Source organism: Bactrocera latifrons, unplaced genomic scaffold (genome assembly GCF_001853355.1).
Source record: "Bactrocera latifrons isolate USDA-ARS-PBARC rearing strain unplaced genomic scaffold, ASM185335v1 scaffold_88, whole genome shotgun sequence".
NCBI lineage: Eukaryota > Metazoa > Arthropoda > Insecta > Diptera > Tephritidae > Bactrocera > Bactrocera latifrons.
Window position 1 is genome coordinate 202,270 of NW_017537578.1, and position 17,436 is coordinate 219,705.

Below are 17,436 nucleotides of genomic sequence, written 5' to 3' on the forward strand. Positions count from 1 at the left end.
GTTTGAGAAGGTTAAATAACACATATCATTCATAATATGAAATAAAAAACTGAAATCAATAAAACCACTTCATAAATTTTGCAAACACGGTTACTTTGGCTTTTAGGCTAATAATAATTATTTCTATGTGTGAAACGTGAAAACTATGTAAATTGAAATCCAGTAACTATGAAATATTAAAAAAGAGAAAAATAAAAAAAATACAAAACACAAAATATTAAAATAAAACTATACAAAAAATTGCTTATTACACTTATAAAAATATTAACTAACCAATTTTCTTTATGCGCACAAAAAAATACAAAAATAATTTCGTTCGTCTCGCATAAATTAAATAATTGAGTGATCCAAACTTACGACTTATGGTCTGATTTCTGTTTTTGTGATTCTGAAAAATATTTTTGAAACGTTTTAGTGATGCTTTAAGCATAAATTCCTTATACATGTATATATATAACATATTTAATAATAATCAACGAAACAAAATACAAGTAAAACTTTAGTGAAATTAAAAAAACAAAAAATTTATGATCGAAGTGTGTTCAGAATATATAAGTAGTTATGGAATTATGTGGAGGTGAATTTAATCAAACGCATTTCTCTATCAGCACACCACTTCAAAATTAATAATAAAATTCTTTTGTTTTACCTATTAATTCTTTTTCTAAAATAATATACTTTCAAATAATTCTCGTTAATAATTGAAGTGAATATTTTGCTGAAAATTTCAAATATTTCTACCTAAAAAAGACACAAAGTGAAGTTTCTGGTGAGTTTTATTAATAAAAGAGCTATTGGATGAAAATAAATGCATATAAGTATTGAGTGTTTTTTGAAAATTTCGTCTGGCGCAAGCAAATAAACCTGCGCATTTATGTGATATCGAGCATGTCAATAATTTTAATCATGCCACTTTTGTTTCTAGCATAAATATATTAAAAAAAATTAAAATTGAAAATTAAAGACTGACTATAATTCCATATTTAAGATTACTTAAATACAAAAACTGAAAAAAATAAATCATTAATATTTTCCACGATATTGAATCTATAAATTCTAAAAAAAAATAAATTTTTAGAAATTTGCGGTCATACTTTCCGAAAAAAAAACCGAGTGTAATAAAATACCAGATTCAAACTCAAATCACACAGATCATTCTTAATATTATACAAAAAGACGAAGTCAATGCCAAAGCTTTATAAATTTTTCAAAAACGAACATTTTGACATATAAGCAAATACTAATTACTTTTGAGAGCGATCCTGAGAAACCAATTATTTGGAATAATTCTTAAACTTGTACTTAAAAAAATTGTCACAAACTTAACAAAAGTGAATTAATGCTCCAAGTAAATTGCAAATAAAAAACTTTGAGTGAATAATTTGTTCAAAAATTATTAAAACTAAAAGAAATTGAAAAATAATGACAAACAAAAAAATTTTGGTGGTTCTGAAAAATTGTTTTTTTTTGTAATATTTTAATAATGATTTATGCGTGACAAATTTAAATTATAATCAATTAAAGAACAAAAAAACTTTTGTAAAATTAAAAAAAAAAAATGTTGATCGGAATATAAACTGTGCAAAATTGTTACAATTAAGAATATTTCCATACCTATGGAATTTATGTGGAAGTAAAAATGCAAATATATTATTTTATGTGCTTACCAGTAAAACTTAAGAGTTTAAATAAATCTCGTTAAAATTTTTAAATATTTCTACTTATAAAATTCAAAAACTAAAGTTTTTGATAAACGAAAGCTCATTATCTAAAATAAGGTATTTTAGTAAAAGGGCTATTGAGTGAAAATATATGCAAATAAATATTGAATGTTTTTCGAAAATTTGATTTGGCGGAAGCAAATATACATGTCTGTGCGTTATCGAGCATTTTAATAATTTTAATTACACAAAATATAGTGTTACAAAAATGCGGTTTAACTACAAAAAAATTTAAAATAATAAACAGCAACTCATTCAATATTTTATTAAAACAAAATCAACTTTTATAAAAGACAGGTTTACCACAAAAAAAAAAGTGAAATAAAAAACTTAAACTAATTATAACTAAACCAACTTATAAACTGATTTCAAAAAAAATTATTGGTCACGAAATTATTTTCTACAATATAGAATCTATGAATTTTAAAAATAGTAAAATTTCTTGAAGTCTGCCGTTATGCTTTCTTAAATCGATAAATCGACTTATTTTGTTCTAATTTCAATCAGTTTAAAAACGATCAAGAGCGAAATAAAAGATCAGTGGTTTGTTATTCGTTTTTTTTTTTTTTTTTTTTTTTTTTTTTTTTTTTTTTTTTTTTTTTTTTTTTTTTTTTTTTTTTTTTTTTGTAGTTCTAACACTTTGCTGTTCTTTTTTACCATAATTTTATGAAACTCAAGTATCAAGAAAGTATTGCAGTGCGCTACAATAATATTCCGAAATGTGCTTACAGACGATTTACATATATGCAAATATAAATATTTCAAAAACTCTTAATAAAACATATTAATTTTTAGGGCACTATTGTGAGAAAGTGGTGGTTAAATATTAAACCCATTTGGGTTTGTTTCCCCTTTGGCGATTAGTTAAGCCTTAATTGCAAACAACAAGTTTGAGGTTCTTACATTGTGCGTAAAACCCAAAAATTCTTATTTAAATTTTTTTTTTTTTATTAATTTCACTTGTAACATTTTTACAATAAAAAAAGCCATACAATGAGGCCCTCTATGAGACTCTCCATGACGGAGCGAAGATAATACTAATTTTTTTCTTATAGAAGGCTACTTTCTGCATGCCGCTGCTACACGCTGCAATGACCCACTTTACTTAACTACAAGAATCACTGCACAAATGCTTTTTTCTCAACGAAAATACACCGAATAAATTGCACGTTTATTAATAGATTCAAATAAGAAAATTGTTGCACTGTACTAATGAAGTAGCTGCCTACACTAGCGTAGTTGCAGACTCAACAAGAAAACAAAAACTAAGTAAAATCAGACAGAAAAGCAAATGCAGACTATAATGCAAAAAAAATAAAAATAATAGCAAGAAACCGGAAAAATCTGCAACAACGTCTACGCAACGCCTCAGCAATGCGCATGCGTCAGACAATTTGCACGAGCCAACAGCCAACTAAACGCTGCACGCTAAAAACATATGCAGCTTTTCGGTCGAGACACTGTCAAGACCACGGGTCGCTGCATGCCGCCGCTCCGTTGGCTTTCTAATTTAATGTGGGTTTGTGGCAGGCCACGCAACGCATTTGGTATTGAAAGTGCGCGTACGCGCTTTCTAATGGTACATGTGTGCAAAACCAACACTTAAACGAAAGAACGAAAAAAGCAAACAAAACCATTATTGAACAAATTGTCGTTAAGTCTGTGCAGCGGCTGCTTCTTCATCTTCATCTTATCTGCACCGACCAACTTGAGCAAATGCAATGAAGTTGTTTTATTTTTGTATGTTTGCTGTTGTTGTTGTTTGTGCCACAACCATTGCCGCATGCACTTTATTATCATTTATTTGCATTGCTTTTTTCTCAACCGCCATTTTTCTTGCGCTGCCGGCTGCTGCAACTGTTTATCTGCCGTTTTTCCATATGGCGGCGCAACTGCTGACCTCGTTTCCTTCGACTGCCACTTGCTTGCTGCCGCACCGCCGGTGCTCGTGCTGCTTTTGTGCCGTTAACCAACAACCAGCTTCAGGCGACAGCAAAAAGCATAGTAAGAACAGCTGTGTTTCAACAGATACCCAAGCGTTGCAAACGGATTTCGTTGCCACAGACTGCCAAATACATACATGAATAATGAAATTTATATATACATATTTACAAACAGCATAAATAATGCAAAGCCACAGTGTCTCAACGCCGCTGCGAGTTATATTTGTTGCATCGTCACTTCTCACCACCCCCCAATCGACACTGCCGGCGCGCTGTTAAGTTGCTTCAGAAGTTGCCAAACAACTTTTACTAAACTGCAACCAGTATATTGCAAATTTTTACTGCAATTTCATTTCATTTATTTTTTTTTCGGTTTTTGCTTTTGTTTGCTTTTTGTTTTATGCTTTATTTCTCATACTCGCGTTAAGCGCTGACAGCAATTTCGTGGAATTTCTTTTAGCTGTTGAAAATTTTGTTATTTTCGGCATTCTCACAGCTTATTTTGATACGGCACATCGCGTGTGTGTCTGTCTGTCACACATTAATAAAATTCATATTTTCATTGCAAGTGGAAAATATTGGTTTTCATGGAAATGTGGATTTTCGTTTTCACTCGTGCTTGGAGAAAAGTCAAATTTGTTGCTGAGCAAATATATTTTTCGTCTTGATAATTCTTCGGTCACTTATATTAGATTCTAAAACTGAACTCCCTGATGGGATCTCCAGGCAACTCTTGCTTACATATCTATCTTATTCTATAACATTTAAGTCAAATACTTAATAACTATTCTTTAATAACATATTCTAATCGTTCTTTATGATGAGAACAAATCTTTCATAAATTGGTTTTACTAAAGATATTCGGAAAAGTTTTGATGAAATCCATGATTTCGTAGTCTACATTTCTACAAATTTAAGAAAACAAATTACCTCTTCAAATTTTGGTAAAGATATTTTAGGTCTATTTGGTAGATCAACTAGATCCCAATTTCTTCTAATAATCGATAATTCGCTTCTGAGCAAATTTGAGATCCGAGAATGCAGTGAACAAAACCAAAAAAGTGTTATCAGTTCCGCTTGGTAACTTCTCTAAAGAGGACTGAACTATATAAACTTGCAATATTAATAAGTATTCAATAAGCCGTCGAATTTGTGGAAACCAATATTTTTTTTTTTTTTTGGTATTTGATGGAATAAACAATATCGAAATGTCTTTAAATGATTCACATATGCTAAAGATTTATCGAAGTTGCTTTCTTTTCACTTTAAAAGCAAAACAGGTTGATAAACTAAATACTTTTTTCTTTATTCAAATAAAACTAGTATCAAATTCAGCATCAAATATTCTCAAACCGGTCGATTTTTATCAATTATTGACCTAACTACTAAAAACAAAATGGCAATTTTGCTCCCAAATGTCCTTATTGTCACCACTTACATTACGAACCCTTTTCTGCTATGACAAACGAAATTCTTGCGCTCAAATGATCATGCAACAGGCGCCATGCTGTTTAGTGTCGTCTATTTTACTACCTATCTTACATAATATGTGTCTGTATGTATGCTTAGAAAGACTTTTAGATATTCAAATAAGTCATATGTAAATAAAAGACCTGCTGTGTGTGACAGGTGTATTATCAGAGAATTAACATTTTTATTTATATGCACATATATATATAATTTGTTAGTGTGTAATGTAGAATAAATGTGTCTTAAAAGAAAAATGATAAAGAGAGATTGTGAAGAACATGAGTGGCTTTTGGTGAGAGTTCTAATGGAAATACAGCTTATAATGTGAATCAAAATGCAACAGTCTGTTGCATGTGCATGTGTATGCATAGACATTTAGAACATTTTCATGCCATTGAACTTTTGATTTATCTTCTATTCACTTACCTTAAGCTTAATTTATTTTCTCTTATTTATAAATGTTTTATATTTCTTTTAGTGCAGCCCCTTGTCTTCTACATAATGGCAATAATTTAAATATACATGTATACAAAAGTTAAAGTACATAAACAAATGAAGTGTTCGGTTGTGAAGTTTAAACAAAATAAATATTCAAATCTCGTAAAAAAATTAACATATCTCCTGTCATCTGTCGCAAATGTCGCGTATATAAATATAAATGTGAATGCAATGAAGTTAATAAATAATAGAAATAAATAAAAGAGTGTTTGTCAAAGTGTTCGAGTGTGCTAAAAACAACCAGCCAACCGACGGAAACAACAAATGCGACTTGGATTAAATTAATTAAGTCTGCTACAACTACAACTATATATTTCTTGACTGGTGAGTAGATATACAAAATTAATATTGCCAATAAAATTAGAATATATGAATACGTTCGTATGTTTTGCCAATATAGCATTGTCGGTAGAAATAAATTTGCAAAAGCGTATACCTATACTTGTATGTGTAAACAAAAACATGTGTAGGAATATTTATTTAAATTTTCGAAACACTTATGGCTTTCATCATTTCCTGTTTTTAGTGAATATTGAGCAAAGAATATGCAAATTAGGATGCTCAGCGCCTTTAAGAAAGCACCCACATCAATTATTTAGGTCTACAACTTTGCTTCCGCCGTTTTCCATTAGGTGTCTTTAGAGTCAAGCACTAGTCGATAAAATGGATTAAATCGTTTTATATCGATCTTGGACATTTGTGTCAACATTAGCACAACAAAAAATTTGTAGAGATCTGTTTGCATACTTATTCTTAACTGAAAATGTCACTCTTTGAGCCGAATTCTCGATATTTGCGGGAAATTTTGCTTTTCTTTTTTTAATTCCAAGAAAAGTGCGGCTGAGAACCCGTCCACACTTTACTGAGGCTGACACATACACAGATAATACTATTACTCTACTACTACCATCTATATCATTTCTATTAGGTATTAAAAAAATATAGAATTTTTGTAAAGCAACTTGTGTTTGTTTACAAAGAAATTGATCATAAAGCCTTTTGTGTGTTAATTAAGCATTGCTTTTTGGGGGAATAAGGGAAAACACTTTTGGGCCGTTTTTATACAATATAGCCTTAAATTTACAAAAAATAAAACGGCGAAAGCAACGTTGTACACCTAATAGTTTTGGTGCTAGATTACGTAAGTTTGATCTACACTAGCACAAAAAAAAAAACCAAATAAGAATAAAAATGATATTTTGTTATTTATGTTATTCCCCAACAAAAGTGTTTCTTATAAAATTACGCCTTCAATGTGAGGCCTGTTTAAAAATTTTTAAAACTTTTGAGTAGACTATATATAATTATAAATAAATTATATGAAAGCACTAATTTGCATGGTATTCTCGAAATTTGAGTCTTGAAAACTTTAAATTCTATTATTAAAATTTTGGCGATCAAATATCAATAGTATTGATACATATCTAAACACATACAATGCATATGTATCTAACAATTTTAAAGTAACAGTTTCAGGATAACGAAAAATCGGCATTATACATATAATAAACTACTATGATTTAATTGTAATGTAATTTCGGGTTTATATATGAATTTTATTTTATTATAATAATCATAATTCAGACACTCCTTTCGAGTCAAATGTCAACATCCCGTAATTTCGAGATGTAAAAATGAAAGCTGCGGAAAACTAAAAATTTCCGTGGGCATACATAACATATAACATAACATATAATATATGAAGTAGGAAGATTAACGTTTTTGTGGCTAAGACGCGCATTCATGTCAAGATTTTACGTAAAGAGGTGCGTGTGGGATTCAATTACTATAATACCGCTCAGCTGACAAACACCTGTTGTCGAATTTTTTAATTCCGAAATTCGCAAACAAAACCAAAGTTAATTAACTGCACAAAATAAACCAAGAATATAATAATAATAAATTCAATTAAGCTAAGCGCGAAATAGAAGTAGCAGGCGAGGAGCTAGAAAACAATGTCACTAAATTGAATGTTGCCAAAAGAGCACGCGCATCACGTCACAACTGCGCCGCTTATTTCCTACACTCAATCAAGGCGATCGCCACAGGGTGTTTATTTTTATAGTGCTTGCCAAAAGTGCTCATCCAAATAGCGTCATATGTGAATTTTACATATCTTGATTGGTTGTTGACTTTGGGTTTTACTTATTTTTCTTAAAGAGAAAAGTCATCTTAAGTAGCCAGATTGAAAAATATCACAAAATCGTGATTTCTGAAGTTTTTTTTTTTTGTTTTTTGTTTTTTGTTTTGAATACAAGTATAGTGCTAATGATGACTTATATTGGCCTTCAAATTTCATATGTATATGCAATATTTTATCTGAAGACAAATTTATTTAAATTTAGAAGATTTAACAAAAACGCAAATTAGTAATTGTTGTTGTACAACATTAGCGTTAGGTGTTCAAATTATATTTACAAACTTGTTTTATGCGCGACAAAAAAGCTGGTTAATAAGGGGCTGCTGAGTCGAGTGCTTACGAGCGCAAGCTGTGCGATGATGAGCAATAAATTGACTTTATTGAGGTCTGTATATTTTTGGAATTTTTCAACTGTGGTTTATTTGGTTGTTGCTTTTTTTTTTTTTGTTATGTATTTTATTCTAAATTAATTTAAATTTGGGCCATGGCGCCTTTTCAATCGTTAAATGCTTTAAATAGTCTCTATTAGGCTTTAAGTTCTGCCACTTAGCTATGGTTTCGCCCACAAAATATTTCTTAGATATATGGTTTATACCAATTGTGCCTACGTTTGCACTTAAACATGTTTTAAGTACAACTAAGTCCATTTGGAAAACGCTAATCTTTCTATTTTGAGATGGTTGGTGTAGAAGTTGGTGAATTTGGTTAGTTAACCAAATGTCCCAAGATAGAGTAAGCATTTTTAGATAAAAGTTTTGTATATAGAAGTTCAAGAAATAATCTCCAGAAGCTTTAATTAAATTAAATTCACTTTTTCTTTTCTCAAATTTTGACAAAATTTTTGGAATAATTTGTAGTTTCGCTGCTTCGACGCCAACCATTTGTAAGCTATAATAAAGAACAATTAACAACCTACTCATTGGTGGCGTCGGCGGCGGTAAAGATAACTGACAACATAACTAAATTATACAATTCCATGAAATCATTCAAAGGTGAAATTTTCGTTATTTATTACTTTTTCTTTTTAGTTCTCAACTGCTCCTTCACTCACTTTCAGCTTTCGAGATGACTGCTTTTCACGTTCAGTGTGGCTCATCTGGTAGTTGGTTTGGCAGTCACTCCGTCATTATAAGTAATAAGCGACCACTCAAAATTCATTGTGTATCATTACTGCTGCTCTCTTTCATATCTACATACAAGCGTATGTGAAGGTGGTATTGTGTGTGTACTTGCAAAGGAACTTGCTGAACGCACCTTTGTGCAACAGTTTCTCAGGTTTTTTTTTTATAATTAATTTTTCTTATTTTTGTTTTCTGCCACACATTGAGTGCTTTCAGTTGCTTGATTCTCACATCTTTTCAAAATATTTAATTTTTTTCCAACCTGACTTGTTAGAAGAAGAGGGTTATCTCTACTGCTTTTCTAGGAAAACTTAAATTTTATAAGGACTGACAGTATTTGTATAGAAAGTTATATGTTGCTTAAGAGTATAATAAAAAAAATTAAAATATACTATATATAAAATCTGTTTTTTAACTGTGAAGATTTACAAATTGTGAGAAAAATTAATAATTAAAAAAATCGAAGAAATTGAAACTTAGAAACAATATATCAAAATAAAATAAAAATGACAATTAAAATAAGAGAATTTCTTATTTTTTAATAATATATAAAAACTCTAAAAATATTAAACCGTAAAAACTAAATACTTTTCTACTCAAATTTGATTTAGTTAATACTTCAAAGAATTTTTAATAGACTTCATTCATAGTATATATGTAAAGTTATGCAAAAAGTAATGAAAAATCATTTTCTCACATTTCTTTAACTATTTCCGTTTCTTGTGAACTCATTCAAGCCACTACACCAGAACTTCTTCAGGTTAACATCTTAATTCCTTTAACTCAAGCACGGCAAGTTCGTGTCTTAAGTCTTTTATGTTCTCCCAACTTTTGCGTGACTAATATCAATAACGTATACTGTATATAGTACCCGTTCCCAGGGAGACGAACATATATTTTTACAAATTGTATTAATTTTGTCTTGACTGCTTAGCAAAAGTTGCCTTTGTATTCATTTATGACCGAACAGCTGGCGTTTTGCTGCTTTCAGCTCCTGCCCGTGTGTACTGTATTCCGCTTCGTCAGTCGGTAGATGGCTAAACAGTTAATAAAATATATATTTTACACATATATACAAGTATAATAAAAAATGTATTTTAGAAATCTTCTGGATCCTCTTCACTTAAAATAATTTCTTAAATCACTAAATAGTTTCAAAAAATATTTTTCAAAAATATTTATCACTCTAAAGTATCACAGAAAATATCTCTGGAATTAAAGTAGCCCAATAATTTTGCATTCACATGTTGCAAATCTTTCCAACTTTTATTCTAATTGTTTAGAGTTATCTTAAGAGCTGTTTCTGATTAATGCTGGCAATAAGAATTAATACTCGACAAAACAATGGAAACTTGCTGACTTGTGGAAAAACGTGGAAACAGCGTAATTGTGGGAAAGCTGAAACAGTTCCCCGCTAAAGGCAAACATACACCGACACTTCGGACGACTGCTTGCATACAACCGCACTAAGAGCTAGAACGCCTAAAAGTATATATTATTCTTTATGTGTTCACTTTTCACAAGCGGACTAGAGCTTGCCGTCCGTCTAGTCATTGACCGCGACTAAAATACTGACAAAAATTTATTCACACACATACTACTAGGCTTTGTTGGCGCAGTTAGTAAATTACAAATATAATTACGCGAAATTGTTTAGAATGTTTATTTGTTTGCGTTTGATTGCTTATATTTTACTCTACTTTATAGGCTGCCATTAGAGTCTAAGCCAGCAAGCGCCAGTTTAAAGTTGTTTCTTCACGGTTACTGACTTTTTCACAAGATTTTTTATTGTTTTGCTCTCTGCTCTCTGCTAAACTGCTAATAGGTCTACTGTAAATTTGAGATAATCATCACATTAGATATGTGAAAGTTACCATAAAAATTGCGTAACAGAAAAAAGTCTGGGTTTGATTATTTTTCTATTAAAAAAAATGTTTCTTATTTACTTTTATGAATACTTAACATGCACCTCTCAGGTTCAATACTCACCACAATCATTAATTTACTGCAATGTACATTTTTTTGTTTGGAAGAACAATAATTAACCTCTGTTTGACACAACTCGTGCTTAAAACAAATTATTAATACTCGTGACTTGTCCAACTGTTCTGGTTTTACAGTTGTCACCATTGAAATTTCAAGCTTTTCTAACCAAAACTTATTACTATGATATTACAGATATTTATCAATTGCTTTTTGTTCTAAATAGAGCATGTTGTAATGCTTAGAAGATGGACTCATACATATATATATGTAGTCCACTCTAATAGTTAGATATTTTAAACCAATTTTTTAAAAGTTTCGTTACGTTAAGTGACAAAGAGAGGATTTTGTGAAAGAAAAAATAAAATTTATGTTCACTTTCATTAATTTTTCTCTACTCTCGCTCACTTTCCGTAAAATATCGAGAATATATCCAAATAATATCCTAAATGTAGGCAACGTTATTAATTCTAAGATACCTTAAATACAGGTATAGCCAAGACACTCACCTATAACAAATACAAATACTTTGTTTTGACGTTATTTGAGAGCACCTTACAATCTGGAAACTAAATCACGAATAAAATAGTAAAGATAACGTATTATTTTCGAAAAAATAGGAAAATATACAGCGTTATTTCTACAAAAAACACGAAATGCTGCGCTATTATTGCATTGCGCATGGAGTGAACTTAACATTTGCCTTTGCTGCTCTTTTTCTACTTGCCTTTACTGCCTTTGTCTGTAGGTCGATCGCTCGCAACAATTCCAACTACTTTTAATTGACCTTAGATACTTCATCGTTTTGTGACCACAAAAGGCACGCTGCGCAAAATTGGCATAGAAAAAATGTCGGCGAAGGCAAATAGCCGCGAGGAGAACCGCCAGCGAGCATAGCGAGTGACAGGTGAACACGCTGCGCACGGCGCGGAGCCATGGCGTCACTTCGTGGCTGCGCATTTTTACGAGTCTCTTTGCGAGAATCGCTTGGTGGCTGTGTCATATATTTTATTGGCTGCAAGTTGCAACTTGAATTTAGGTCGCGCGCTTATACACAAATATCGATTTGTGTATGTTTGACTTTTTATCGATTTTGGTAATACCGCTCTGAAAGTGTTTATGTGTTGAGTTTACAGGCATTGTTATAATCGATTTTTTTAATTTTTTTTTTTTTATAAATTTTCTGCGATTCGAGCACAGGCGCTTGCTTTCGATAATTCCGGCGAGTGGGCGCTGCAGCGGCATGTGGCAGTGGCAAGTAGCACACTACTTGTGGCCGATATTTACATTTTTATTATACTAAAGCGCATTACCATAAAAATGCATGTGTGTGCATATTTGCATGTATGTGTTTGCAGTTAAATGAATCCAACTGTTTAATTGCCGCCATGGCAATTCGCGGCATCGCCTGCACTTCGGCTGTCGTTCGTTGCCAGGAATGCATTTGTATACCCGTTGCGCGACGAATTGGGGTCAAAAGCGGTTTAATGCTACTTTAATGCGAAGCTTCAATTGCCGAAAAACAAAGTTGCTTTGGAAGCTGGTAAGACCGAAATTATTTTTATGACTGTAATAAAATTTAGAATAAATAAAATGTCTGTCTGTGATCAATCAATGTTTTATTGACAACCTTCTGTTGTTGTAGACGTTTTTTTTTTTTACAAAATAAATCCACTTGAATAGGAATTTTATGAGATCCGTCTCCATAGGGGGCCGATTAATGACGTATACGCATCGCAGTGACAAGATTTTGCACGTAATGATAAGATGTTGCATAATGCTTACATGCTATGAGTATAGAGGCAGGAAATTACTTCAAATCAAACGGCAACTTCGAGAAATAGAATTTAAATAAATTCTATGAAAACCGTTAGAATTTGAACATATTGAATTGAGTAAAATGTCGCTTAACTGCTAGATAATTCGAGTCAATTACACAAACTTATCTTGATAATTAAAATAAACCATAAATATAATAAACGCGCATACATCTTCAGCGAATTACTTACGGAATACTTCGAAAACTGAGATATAACAAGTGAGAAACTGAATTAATTATAGCTGAAACGTCAAAAAAGAACGGATTGAAAGAGATTATATCGATGTAGTTCGAATCTACGTAGCGCATCGGATCGTTTTTATCGCAGAAAATATTACGTTCTTTGCCAAGTCAGTCGAAAATAGAGTCCGAAGCAGATACTATATATTTATTATATGCAGTGCGCTTAATTACAGCCGCAACGAGTGAAGGTTGAATAATTTAATGATGATTGTCTGGTGTGGGGACTGTTATTTGTGCCGTCCAGCTGTGATGTGGTTCTGTGTTATGTTGTCCTGATGAATAAGTGTGGTGTATTGCGGTGTATTTGATTAGGGTGGGTCAATATTTAAAGGCTGAAGCGGTGGACTATAAATCCATTCATTTAAACAACAGTTGAAACTTTTTTAACTCGATCAATTAATTTAATTTGACTTATCTATGACATATATATATATTTCTGATATATTTTATTCACTTACAAGTTGTTTATTTAAAAAACCTTTAACAAAAATTAGAATTTCAGTTCTTAATTCCAATTTTGGATTTACATTCAATGGTTAATACTAAAATCCAATTTTTATTTCCAAAAAAAAATAATTTAATTTTTAATTTTTTATTTACAGTGTTAATTGTAGATTACAATTAATTAAATTTCATATTTGAATAATACAAATTGAAATTATATTTTTTAAAATTATTATATATATATATATATATTTAATAAAATTAATCCCAAACTCTTTGTATTAAAAATGGAGAAAATAACTTTTATTTCGAATGAGTAACTAATAAACACAATTATTTTTTGACACTAGAACGGAATTAGATAAAAAAGGAAAGTATTACATATTTGTTACTAAAACAATACAACTATAAACAATATACCTGTATATTTGTAACTTTCTCAGAGGCGCTGAAGGCCATTAAAAAGCATTTGGAAAAAATGCGCCTAGAATTATGCAGCAAAACATCAAATATTCATGCTATCCTTTGTACCATATTTTTCGTATACCGAGCATACTACACTTTTCACAATAATGCAAGTATTTTTCGCATAATGTTACTCTGCTATTTTTTCTTTTTAGTTTACTCGCTTCCAAAAACAAAATTAACTTGGGAAAGAATTGACACCCTAATGTACATTTTTATATAATTAGGTGAAATCATTTCCATTTTCCTCACTATGTATTTTACTACTCGTAACCTACATTCCGCACTTAATTATTTTCACAAAAAATAAAATAAAATTGGTTAAGAAAAAAAAAATCTCAAATTAGCACTTTTGCGCCCAAACTGCTGTTTAATGGTTTTTACCGCCTATTATGGCTATAATATTAAGTACGCTCACACATCTGTGTACCCTGAAATATTTACCTATGCACATGTGTACGAGCAAGCGGCACAGTTAGCGGCAGCAACAATTATTTAAATTGTTTGCAATTCATTTCAAGCTGTACGTGTCAGCGCACAAAGCCAAAATGGGTCAGATAACACTCTTACTGGGTAAAAAATAATTTAAAAAAAGTTAACAAATATACGTACAAGTATTAATGCTGATGCTGCTACAAGGTATGTACTGTTTTGGCGGTTGCGTTGGCGCCGCCTCTCTGAACTGAGTTCTTGCGCTGCTTTCACTTACAGCTTCTTCAGCAACAAATTATTTGGCTTGTCTTTTTATAGTATTTGTGGGAAAATAGTAGTTAGATTTAGGCATACACATACCTAGATGTTTGTGGCGTTGCTGGATTCATGTTTAGGCTTATGTATATATTTTATGCTGCTTTAGGCAGAAGCAAGCAACTGTGTGTTGATGTATGTGTATTTAACTATTTTTAGGGATTAAAGTAGAGAAAAATGAAAAGTACGAAATATGATATTTTTCTTCCCTAAGGAAGAAAGTGTGTTGTTTGTTTGAAATATGTTTTCTAAAAACCAAAAAAAGAAAAAATAACAATTTTGTTAATACTTCCTCTCGCCGACTTCACTTTTTTCATATCTTTTTTACACATTTTTATATACTTTTTCTGCATTTTTTATATTCCTCTTATAATTTTAAATTTTTTCTTGATTAATACTTAATCATTACCAATCATATTTGCAATACCAACTTGCGCGTTCATAATTTCTCATTTTTCCAAGCACAAATTGCAACTAATCAGCTTTTAAATGGAAAAAAATCCGCTGCGCCGTGAGTTCATTCACTTGGCTTGTGCTTGCGTGCTGACTTGCTGCTGCCTGCTTTTGCTTATGTTGGCTGCCAAGAGCCACTGATTAATTTTTTACTACTTAAATTGCCATATAATCCCAAAAAGTACAACAAACTCTTCACTAAAATTAAAACATTTCGGCGATTGGTCAGCAGTTTGAGCTGCTGGTTGTTTCATTTTTTGATTTTCGTATTCGTTGGCTTTATTTCCTCACTTACTTTGTAATCTATATCCATTTTCGTGGCAACGTTCTTACTTCTGTAAACGCTTGTACAAGCAACGTTTGAGTTATTCGCTGTTTAAGTTGCTTACACAATCGAATATCGACATCGACCGGCTCCTAGAATTGTGCGCACTGATGCGGCATTTCCGCAGCTTATTTTTTTATAGTTTTTATAATTTTGCTTATATAACTTTTTTTGTAATTTTTATATGCAACAGGTTTTTTATTTTACTCTTTTTTCTTTGATTTTTTATTTAATTTTGTTTATTCTGTTGCTTTAAGCTTATTTATTTGGAGCTTAAGTTATTTTCCTTTATTATATAAAGAATACCGTTGCGAATTGTATTTTAGTTTTTTTTTATTGCTATTACTTCATATTTTTTTCTTTTTCATTCTTGTTTTTTATTGTTTTAGCTATTAACTGACATGATAAATGCTTTCCATCAATCAGCGTTTGGTCATACATCTTCATAATATTCGTTGAGCTTTGGACTACAGATTGGTTTCGGCTGCCGCTACCGACTTAATATTTGATTATCAATACATATATATAAATATATATCAATATATATACTTATTATAATATATGGTAAAATAGTGGCATCTTTTTATGTAATTATGCTTACTCTAAGGTTTTGAGATATCGATCTCACGTCGTCGTCCTTTCCTTTTCACCAGATTACTTACCTGTTGGAATTGCCGATATCGGACCACTTTAACATATAGCTATCATACAAAGTGAATTATCGGAGTAAAGTCATGGTATGAAGAGCTTTTTCTTTTGATGTGTTAACTCCAAGAAAACATATGTGGGTTATTGTTCAAGTCAACGAAGTAATCTCTGTAGGAATACTTCAGATCGAAGGATTATAGCTGCCATATACACTTACTGATCAAAACAAAGTTCCCTTAAGGAATATTTTGTATCAAAGTTGACGTTTTTTCTTTTTATTTAACTCTTTGTATACTTATGTCAACATTTTTAATTATCTTTCAACTATTTATGTAGTTACCTTTTATTGGCAACTGAGTGATATCCGAAATTTTCAAAAAATAGCACGCAATTATTTTTTTTTATTTGTTTTTGTTTTTGAATACAAATGCGTGTTTTTATTTTTTCGTATACTTCTTATGACTAACCTATTTGTTGCTGAGTATTTTTGTTAATTTTTAATTGTCTTGTTAACAAGATACAATCGCAACTAGCCGCACAAATTTAATGCGAATAAATTCCACAGTTAATTACAAGTTTTTTCATGCACAGACAGATAGAGACATAAATAAATACATTTATATGCGTATATTAGGTATGAATTTGAAACAAGTTTCGCCTCAAGAAGCTTTAATCAGCGCAAAAATTCAAATGATAGATGAATGACTCAACTAAGATTAACTTCCTACATTTAACAACTACCCTAACGCGAATATTATAAGCAAGTATTTCATATTTTTTTTACCAACATTCGCTTTTTCGAAAGCATTTATGATTTACTATACTTCAAATAAAATATTCACTAAATATTACCGACAATTTTATCCACCAAAGCGCCCTAACTTCGGAAAATTGGACGGCTGCAAAAGCAAAAACAAAACATTAGTGAAGTGAACAGCTTACAAATGACGCTCATTAAAGCAAACTTTGCGAATATTCGGCATGCAGTTGTAATTGATTATTGTTGCTACGATTGGATGGTTGCAGTCTGCCCATACTTTTATTTTATTACCTGAATAAGCAGGCATCAGTGAAAAGAAATGTCAAATGCCGGCAGTACCAGTAAGCTTTATCTAATAGGCTTTATCTACTAGAGACCACAACAATGAGAATACCGCAAAAAATGATTGTGCAAAAACAACAAAACCAATGCGAAAACCGCATTAAAATTGGTAGCGTGTTGAAAAAGGTGCGGCGGCGACTGGATGAGAATCTTTATGATAAAATCTTTACACAGACACACACACGCTATTTATTTGTTTTTAGTAAACTGAGGTTCGCAGCAAGTTACTGCAAGGAATTTTTTATTAACAATTTATTGCATTGTAGTGCACTTCAGACTTTTTGTATATTTTTCTTTTCCTTTTATAATTTTTT

General features: G+C 31.0%; 1 protein-coding gene across 5 annotated transcripts in view; it reads left to right on the forward strand.

The window, feature by feature from the left end:
* LOC108977377 (protocadherin-15) overlaps positions 1-17,436 on the forward strand; it is a 121,893-nt gene that overhangs the window by 1,744 nt on the left and 102,713 nt on the right. For 3 of the 5 annotated variants that reach the window (XM_018947031.1, XM_018947029.1, XM_018947032.1), the window contains exon 2: positions 5,613-5,956. The gene's annotated coding sequence lies outside the window, so the exon portion shown is untranslated. The remainder of the gene's footprint in view (positions 1-5,612; positions 5,957-17,436) is intronic. The other 2 variants (XM_018947030.1, XM_018947033.1) reach the window with 1 other exon arrangement.